This window comes from Plectropomus leopardus, chromosome 6 (genome assembly GCF_008729295.1).
Source record: "Plectropomus leopardus isolate mb chromosome 6, YSFRI_Pleo_2.0, whole genome shotgun sequence".
Taxonomy (NCBI): domain Eukaryota; kingdom Metazoa; phylum Chordata; class Actinopteri; order Perciformes; family Serranidae; genus Plectropomus; species Plectropomus leopardus.
Genome location: NC_056468.1, coordinates 18567958 through 18578217, shown reverse-complemented (window position 1 = coordinate 18578217; position 10260 = coordinate 18567958).

Here is a 10260-nt window from a genome sequence, read left to right as displayed (position 1 = left end):
CATAGACTGAGATTAATGATGTTTACTCTTTTAACCATGATTCAAAACTAAAAACATCAAAATTGTATTGCAATTTCAACAAAATTCCCTATATTTTTACATTATTGACAAGCATATTGGTGCTTCCATACACATTATAGCAAGAACAAAAATTACTACAGCACAATTTATTTCTGTCTTTTTTTTTAAATAACATATTATGTCAATAAATGCTATTGGCAGTTGAACAGTCAGACACTTTCATGCACTAAGGGGTCTATACGGACTTAAATTGACGTGTTAAACTGCTCACCGCTATCATCTGTACATATATTTTTAGAATGGACGACCGCCTTGGGAACAACATCTCCCACCTCAACACACTGAGCTGCAGAGACACTGTTGGTGCTAAAGAGAGCAGAGCCAGGACAAATCTGAATGCAGTGTTCGAAGAGCTTCGGAAGTTAATTAGACCCCTTGTCATAGAGCGGTGCTGCAGCAGCGCCCTTAGCAGAACTGTACGTTAATCAATAACCTTTTCCCCGCCTCCCTCATGACAGAATGGATCATGGGCACTAAATTAGTGCTGGGAGCGCTGGTTGATCAATAGCCATAGACAGGGCCGCTCAAGGGGCAGTAAATTAATGGTTACACATGGCAGAGGGGAAGTGTTCGTGAGCCTGAATGGGCGATGAAGGGGGAGATGGGTCACTGTCTGACTCATGTTATGGGGTGTGAAGACGTCTATCTGTGCCAGGGAAAGAGTTAAAACAGCAGCTGCAACTATTGTTGGAGCTATATCAGATCTTGTCTTGAGTAGAGGTGAATTGTGCATTGGTCCAAGAAATTCACTGATCATCATCAGTGCTCCACATACAGCAACATGAGTGTGGATAACAATTAAGCAAGGAAAAACTAGCACACTGCCGGTGAAGAAACTTGAAAAGGCAAAAATTCCACTCCCTTGTGATAACTTAAGGTTTCTCTAACTCCCCTGCTGTTCCTCTGTTGCTCCACATGCTTGTTTTTTCTGTGTTCTTTGCAGTGTACTGTGGGAAGGGAGGAGGATCCCATCTGTTTTAATTTAAGAGAGCGTGCATGTGTGTGTGTGAAGATGACAAATTAAAGGAACAGACATCAAGGCTGATTACATAGTGCTACTGGTCACATATTGCATCCAGTGAGGCGGATTTCCCTCATCATTAACCAGTCCTCTCAAATACATGATCTTTGCATCATTTCAATCTGAGTTATCCACAGCAGCTGCTTCATAGTTTCTTCAAGCTCTTTGAGGCCATAAATATGCTTGTAAGGAGGGTAAGGAGAAGAATGAAGACAGAATGAGAACACTTGTGCCTCTTCTGAATATAATAGCTGATGAGATTCACCAGCCTCTAAAGGTCATGGATGAAGATGAATTAAGTTCAGTTATGAGGGTAAATATCTAGAACTGCAGTCCTGAATGTTTGCACAATATTTTTGACTCTTAACTAAAAAAAAGCCACAATGACATTAATAACAGTGTGCTAGACTGCAATGTATTGAATCCAGCTTGAATATAATTACACTTCATAGTTGTATTGAACAAGTGTGCTGAAAAAAGCACTAAAAAACAGAGATTAAATAATAGACAGAGGCAGTGAAGACAGCACAGCACACATAAATATTTGCCAATACTGAAACATGCAACAAAGGTTGCATTAATGTAAAAAACTTTTCACTATTTCAGTATTTCAGTGGCTCTCTTTGTGTGTGTGTGTGTGTGTGTGTGTAAGAGAGAGAGAGGGAGCGAGAGGGAGAGAGTGGGTGTGTATGTATTAAACTTTGAAGTGAACTTGAATTAATTCTATTTAAAAGTCTCAAAGAACCTCACAGAGGTCACATTATTAAGAAAATAACAACTTTAGGAAATGCTTTATGCCTGGTAGCCAAGAATGCAATAAAGCTTTGGAACAAAGGTTAGAATTTGGTATCAGTTTACAGAAATCTGAGTCTACAAGAGAAATGAACATATATAGGTACATGTAATTCAGAGGATATGTATTATGTTAAAACATGAATGCTCACACAAATATGTTTGTGTATACAATATACATATATACGTACATGCATATGTGCATATGTATGTATGCATGTATGTATAGGTACACGTACTTCTCTTGCTGTTCTTGATGCATTAAAGGGTAATTCTGGTATTTTTCAACATAGACTATATTTTCTCATGTATTTGTGTCTAAGTGACAAATAGAGACAACAGTTTTTGAAACTGCTCAAGTATTGAGCGACAGCACTGCAGCTGGCAATGGCAAAACAAGATGCAATGTAACCACTTGGGGCAATCATGCGCTGTCCATGTACATTCACTTACCCAGTTAGATGTGAAAATATGCCGGCTCTATACACACTTAAGTTTCATATCTATTTAGAGTCTGGTGGGTGCGACAATAGCGACTTTGGGGCTGTTTTTGGTTAAACAAAAAGGATCTTACTCTCGTCTATCTCTGTAGATAATGTTGTCAGACACTTAGAATAATAGTCTGAACATATCAGTAGCAAAAACAAGCACTTTTAGTGGATGTAAATCAATGGTGGTTACAATACAGCCTGTTTTCATTGCTGCCAGTTGCAGCGCTCTCCCTCAATACTGGACCAATTTCAAAAATTGTTGTCTCCTTTAGTCACTTAAAAAACAACATTGGAATATATTGTCCAGGTTGAAAACTTAGCAGTTACCCTCTAATGTAAATGAATAAAGGGCTTCACTGTATTTAGAGCACATCAGTATTTTTCTTTTTTCTATCATATGTACACCACTGCACAGAATAGAGAATCTTTTTGTAGTCTCTGTAGTTTGACATTTTTTCAGCCGGTGGGATCAGCATGTAACAGATCAGATATCTACAATCGGGGAACTTGGAGTCTGTTGACATGAGCAAGTTGAGCATCATCTATATTTTCTCTCCATTAAAAAACATCAAAAGTGAAACATGAAACACAGTCAGGTCTGTTCCTGGGTTCACTACGTGTTTTTGTGCAGTATTGTAGGATTTCAGTTCTTTGATGCATGCACACACACTCCTATCTAGTTTCTTTGTGGTTTCTGACTTGCATGAACCACATTTTTTCATTTTAGAAACAAATCTCTGTGTCACTGCACCTGCAATGCTCAGATTTGCTCTTTTTGTGGTTTAGTTGATTTGCATTTAGCTGCACAGGCTCCAGGCAGAGGCGACACATCTGGGCAGTGCGTGGTGGCAGTTACCTATAGCGAGGCGGTGCAGTCAGCATAGGAATACGTGCAAAACAAAGGTTCAAAAGGTTTGTATTTACATTGCGTAGGACGAGAACGTAAACTGCTGGTGGCTTGAATCCCACTGCTTTTGAATTAATTCAGTCCCCATCATATGCTCAGCCTCAGCTTGAGGTTTAACATGGCAGTGTGTACATTTAATACATGCAGGATTTGTCCAGTGTGTCTGAATAAGCATATTTGTTTATTTATGTTTTCCATTTCAACCCATTAAAATGCTAATGAGTATATCTTGCCAGCCTCTTGCCTACTATTCATATGCAGATAAGAGCTTTTGAGGCTTGGATGCTACAGTGTGCCCCATAGTTGCCTTTGTTTAATGAGGATTTTTTTGGTAGCTTTCTTTCAGTCTGTTAGGGATGTGCATACATAACAAGTCTGTCCCTAAATAGAGCTCACCTCCTGCTGGTAATGAGGCCACAGCTCACGGCATTAGTTGGCCTTTCTCCCAAAAATGAACTGCTGTTAGAGGCTTATGGAGATTCAGTTTTCTTTTTAAACAGTGTTCATATCATTTCTGGCAATTTTATTGTCACTATCCAATGGTTTCCACTGAGGCTCCACAGTCAGCTCACAAACTGGTAGATCAGGTTATATACACAAAATATTTGACTGGAATATTTTGAACCGAGTGCTTCCATTGGTGATCCCTTTGGGTTTAGTGTCTTATTCATATTCATCTGACATAACAGATCGAGTATGTTCTCAAAAAGTCCCATGACTGAGCTTGAGGCTGAATGTGACCGACTGAAAATGTCTGGACTCCACAGCCCAGAACTGATAGCTTTCTGATATAACTGATATAATGACCTTTGTACAATAAGGGAGTCTTTGAGCATCCTGCAGGATGGCATAAAGAAGCAGCAGTAGTGCTGAAGCTCATTCAAAGTAACATCCTGTTAAGGTTTTCATTGGATTTTGGATGGGGCTCGAATAGATGTTTTAGATGTGTCTGTGTATATAAGGAAAGTCTGTCTTTAAGCCTTTGAAACATGGAGTGACATCACTTTTCTCGTGCTGTTTTTAGATGCCTTTAACAAGTATTCAAACCTTTGAATTCTGAGTAAATTGGTGTGATTTCTTTCGAAAACATGGGGGAAAAGGCATTCAGCAACTTGGTATTAAATGTTCCAAAAACTGCAAGAAATTAACGAATTTGGAAAATTATTTTTAAAAAGCAAAGGAAAAATATCTAGGGGAAAAGAAACAAGTTAGGGAAAAAAAATATTTTTACTTATCATAATTATATACTTATAATTATATTACAGAATTATTATAATTTTTAAGCACTTAGACTTAGACCTTGACTTCGTTTTTTGTTTTGTTTGTTTGTTTGTTTGTTTTGGTTTCAAAATTATTTTCAGGTAATTTTCTTGTACTTTTTTCTAATGTCTTGCTCATTTTTTTGTCATTTTTCTTTTGTTGCTCATTGCCGTCTTCCCACGTTTTTGACAGGAATCAAGCCAATTTGCTCAGGTTTTGAAAAAATAAATTTAAAAAAAAATTCTGATATGTTTTCTGTGTATGACCATAATAAAGTCATTTTTTCTTTGTCTCTGTGGATGCAGGAATATACTTGTACTACGCTAACTTAATGAGATTGTACAGAAATTTAAGTCTGGTCTGCTTTCACAAAGCCGGCAGGGGACTGAATTTGGCCCTTGGGGTTGATGAAGCCCCTGAATGCCTTTTCACATCTGCACCCATTTTGACTTAAGGATGGTGTTGTGTGTGTGTTTATTTGATTTAAATGGGTTTTTGTAAAACACCATCCTTTAATCCAACTTATTCCTTTTCCCCTACATTTTCCCAATATTACACACACACACACACACACATTTTCACAATATTATTAATCTCTTTCATTTGTTTTTCCTCATATGGATTGTACTACACTTACAAATGCTTACCTCACTCACATAACAACATTACACTTCAGCTACAGCTTATATGACTAAGATTACTATTAGTGGATCTCAACATTATACTCGTGACAGAGGTTATCTTTTGTTTCATTCAGTAAAGATTATCTTCCTAACTTGTGATGTGCAAGGACATCTAATCTCACACAAATACCCACACTCATGATGGTCATCTGCTACTGGTAATCTCCACTTTTGGAATCGATCGCTTATCCTCACACACCACAGGGCTTCTTAAGACCCCATGCAGATGGCTGCTCTGAATGGGCCTTTATAAATTAAGCCTGCTTTATATTGTTGCAGCATCTCACATAACTCTAAAGGGTAGCATAAAAAGTGGAAGCAGTAAGGGTCCAAGAATTGATCCCGAAGGACACTGTAAGAAAAGATATATATATATATATATATATATATATTGAAGCTTATTTTAAACAGCAGATAATGCTAAGCAAATGTAATGCTGAGCAAATTTTGTTTTCTATTAACATAATTAGGAAATGCTGCTAGTTGACGTACCTAGCAAGTCTCAAAAATGTTGATACTTCAAAGTATCAGCAAAATGTTCACTGACAATGTACTTCAGTAGTTGTTGATTACTTCATTATTCCTGTATAAAAGCTGCAAATCCTTTAGATTTTATATTTGACATATATAAGTAATGATTATGTTTACTTTAAAAGCTGTGTCTACACTAACTATGTATTTTAACTATATGAATAATAGACTGAAACATGCCTTACACTTCTTCTTGGGTGGAGTTGATTGACAGTTATCATAGATATAGAAATCCTAGAAAATCTGAATGGCTTAATTAACATATAACCTTAAATACGACAGTTCCCTAACCTGAACCAAAGGGTTTTTGTTGCCTGAATGTAAGACAGGATTCAGGAACATTGTGTAACATTTCGAAACTGACAATGCGGCATGCACACACTCTTCACACAGCGACTGACCAGCTGTGCGGAGAAAGAAAGTAAGAAGGATATGAACTTCTTTTTCAAGCTCTTTTTTTTAACATGACATTATATGATCATTCTTGTGTGCACAATCAAGACCAATACCAGTAACAAAAGACTATCTAAAAGTGTGTATTAAAAGTGTGTTTGTATTATTCATTGCACAAACATGTAGCCTACATGTGATGGGCTGACAGTGGTATTTTTAGAATTGATTATAAAATTTTAATTTTAACTTTTAAAGCATGCATGCATGGCATGGCATCGAGCTTCTAAGTCATTACTCACCATCCTGTAACCTGAGGTCCTCTGACAAGATCCTGTTTGCTATTCTCCGCTCAATGCTGAAGACTAAAGGTACGTTTGCGGTCAGGGCTCCAACCCTTTGGAATAGCCCACCTGACGAACTTAGAGAACATAGAATTCACTGCCTGCTTTTAAATCATCTCTCAAGACTCACTTCTACCGTCTGGCTTTCTCTTAACTTCTCTTAATTATTTTTTTTTATCTGTTTTCTCTGTCATATGTTCTTGTATGTACTGACTGTGAGTTTCATTTGATCGTTTCCTGCTTTCTTTTATGCGTCCTTGCATGTGAAGCACGTTGTAATGGTTGTTTTTTAAACATGTGTAAACAATGTGACCTGCAGGAGCATTTACATACTGTTTAAATTTCTGCAACTGGGCAGCTAATATGCTGTCTAACCTGCAACCTGATGTTATAAGTGCAGTTTCTGCAGTTATATTTTTGTTTGGTCTCTTATTCAACATGCTAAGGTGTGGTCATGTTTTTAAGTTAGATTTATTGCATAATGAAACCTAGAAATATAAAAATGACAAAAACATTTTGTGATTTAGAGACCAGATATGAATGCTGTAGCAATAGGGCCAGGCTATATATCATAATATCGTAAGTATTTTTTTTCATACATTTAATACTATATTACAGAAAAGTGATGTCATTTTCTTAACTTACCAGGTTGGTCTGTTCTATTATGTACCTTTACCCATTTAGTCATTATGTCCACATTACTGATGATTATTTCTTTTTAAAATATCATTGTGTAAATATTCTATAAAAGCGCCAATAGTCAACCCTGCAATAACTTTGCACAGTTGGCAAAAAAATATCCGAGCCCTATATTTCAGATTGAAAGGTAATTTAATTTCAGTTGTGCTTTAAAATAGACCACCAGCCAGAGACGTGCTGCTCATGAACCGTGTCAAACAAACAGCAGTGTCCAATCTTGTCTATCTGTATTGATTGACTGCAGTGTTACAGTGTGAACACGGAAAGAAAAAAAACAGGAGGTAGTCTAACTTCCCTTTCCTTTTGAGATCATCTGAACTTATTTATGGTGACAGTGTCAGGAAGAGACGTGAAGATGTGAAGGAGGATGTCACTGAGATGAATCGCACTATGAAGTGGGTCAACTCTCGTGGGCACGCTCAGAATGGATGATAGTGACACGACTGAGCTGCCATTTGACAGCTGCTATGAAATCTATATTTGTTTTCACTCAGTCTTACTAAACAACAGACGCCACCAGAAACAGGATGTGAGTGCACAGAACCAAAACACTGACCTTTAACAGTCAGTAATTTAAAAAAAAAAGCGACACATTGAATGTTGGTAATTAGACACCCAAGACTATTGTATGTCTCTGTGTGTGTATGTGTTGCCCTTGTTTGAGCATGTCTGTTTGCGGGTGTGTGAATTACTTTTAGTGATGTATAATTATCAGTAAAAGGCTGCTGTTCTGGGCCTGACTAAAACAATTTGACACCCTGCAATTTCCTAAAGATACACAAACCCCAATTACCAGAATGAGTTTGCGTTAGACCGCATTCATAAACAAACAAACAAACAAACGATTCAATGAGCACAGAAAGAAAATCCTTCTCCATAAAGTAGGTTAAATGCACCGTAGGCCAGGGACTGGAAAATGTGTTAAAGTCAATAAATTGGTTTTGGATCGGGAAGCAATGTCACAATTAGTTTTCACAACACATGAAGCCATTAGGATTTTTTAACCCCCTTTTTTGTGAGACGGGGATAATGTTGCAGCAGTATGTCAGGAAGTTACAAAGTAACCGATCTTAGGTTGTCTTGGATCTGCACAAAAAGTCAGAGAGCGCAGTGTTTGAATTGGTATTTGAGCAAGGTTGTAGCCATGGAGTTAACAGTGGGGAGACCAAATCTGCCCCTCCGCCACTACCGCGAACAAAATTCAAAATTTAAAAATACTTTTTCTGACAACATCATATCATTTAACATCAGCAAGGACAACTCTACAGTATACATTTCAAAAATGAAATAAATTAAAGCTACCAATAGCCCCTCTTTCACAGAGATCACACTATACAGCCAAAACGTCTCATCTTTACGCCACCTTTGCATTATACACACAATCAAACAACTGTGTGTGATTTAAGAAAGCATGCCAGCATCAGAAGCAAAAGATGTGTAGTGATCGTAATGTTTAACACAACAGTGTTGACCTTGAGTATGTCATAAAACAGCCCTTTATAAACAATAACTTGCAACAACAACCATTTATCATCCCTGTTACTGGCTGATCTCATCCTCGGCTCGCAGGGTAAGCTGCTCCGAATCTCACTGTTTTCCCAATTTGTGGATGTTTTCAGGTGCTCTTCTACTTCCACTTTGCTGCTTTTTAAATTTTTCTTAACATGTAGTAAAAACATTGTACCTGTCCTGTCCATGATCCTTTCCTGCCAGCTGCACCTTTTACAAAGATGTCGATTTGGTGTTGTTGTTACTACTCAGCTGCTGGGTTAAAGGCAAGACAAATCTGCCAACCCAATTCTGCAATCACGCTTTTTATATAGCTATATAACAGCACAATATACCCACCTTGAACAGGTAATAAAATAGGCCACTGTGTACATAAATTTACACATGCAGTGCAAAATACATTAATTAACACTTAATTTGGACCTCATGTGGGCAATCCAACAATTGTAACATAATAAAAATACTACTAACAACAACAGCGCTGATTGGACAAACCACATGCAGAGTTCACAACTTTTACTGCAGAGTACTGCAGTAAAAGTTCTACTTTTACTGCAGTATTTGTGGTTTAATTTGGTATTTGTGGTTTAATTTCATTTGCTAATGATTATTTCGGATGGCAGTATGTGGTTGCCTGTCGTAGAATAGCAATATTTTAAAAGGTGTGGGGCTCCTCCAAAGTTACTACCTTGTATTTGAGGCACTTTATTTTTGGCTGCTATCCCCAGAGGCAATTAGAAAAATAGTTTAACACTGGATTTTATCTGCAGACATCAAACTGTCTCGGATGAAAAAAGCAGGAGATTTTGAAAATATTTAGCTCATTTACTGAAAAGTTGTAGTGATATTTTCCACAGTCATTAAAACTTTCAGTAATTCTCAATTTTCCATCTGTAGAATTTCTAAGAGACAAAAATTGATAAACTGCCCTCTGCTTTCTCTCTTTCAGCCAGAAACAACACACACACACACACACACACACACACACACACACACACACACACACACAACTGTTGTCTACAGCTCTTCTTTGTCTGCATTGTCACTCATCGTGCAGACTGCAGTCATTAATAATACAAGGCAAGAGTCAGTGCAGACAAAAGACAAGAGGTGGAGCTTTCACACAGTTTGGCAGATATGAGAGACTGCAACAAAGCCACATGAAAGCATGTGCCAGATCTGAGTAATTTATCAATGTCTGCAGTTCTTCTCCAATTCTGTGTGCTTTTGGTCTTTGAACAGAAGGAAGTATCTCATTATACTGACTGGTGAAAGTCACTTAGATGATATTAGCGTCTGCATACCCTACTTTGAATTAGAGCCTTTGATAAAACAATCACATCAGTACCACCTAAAAATCTGTAATTAAAGGAGTGCACTGTGTGTCTGTGTGTGTGTGTGTGTGTGTGTGACACTGAGAGCACAGGAAGTGATACTACTGACCAAAACACCCCACACTGTGTCAGATGTGTCTAATGAGATAGAACAGGCAGCAGAGTCAAAAGGATCAAATGAAACTCAGCAAAAGAATCATTATTTTTTTATGGTGACT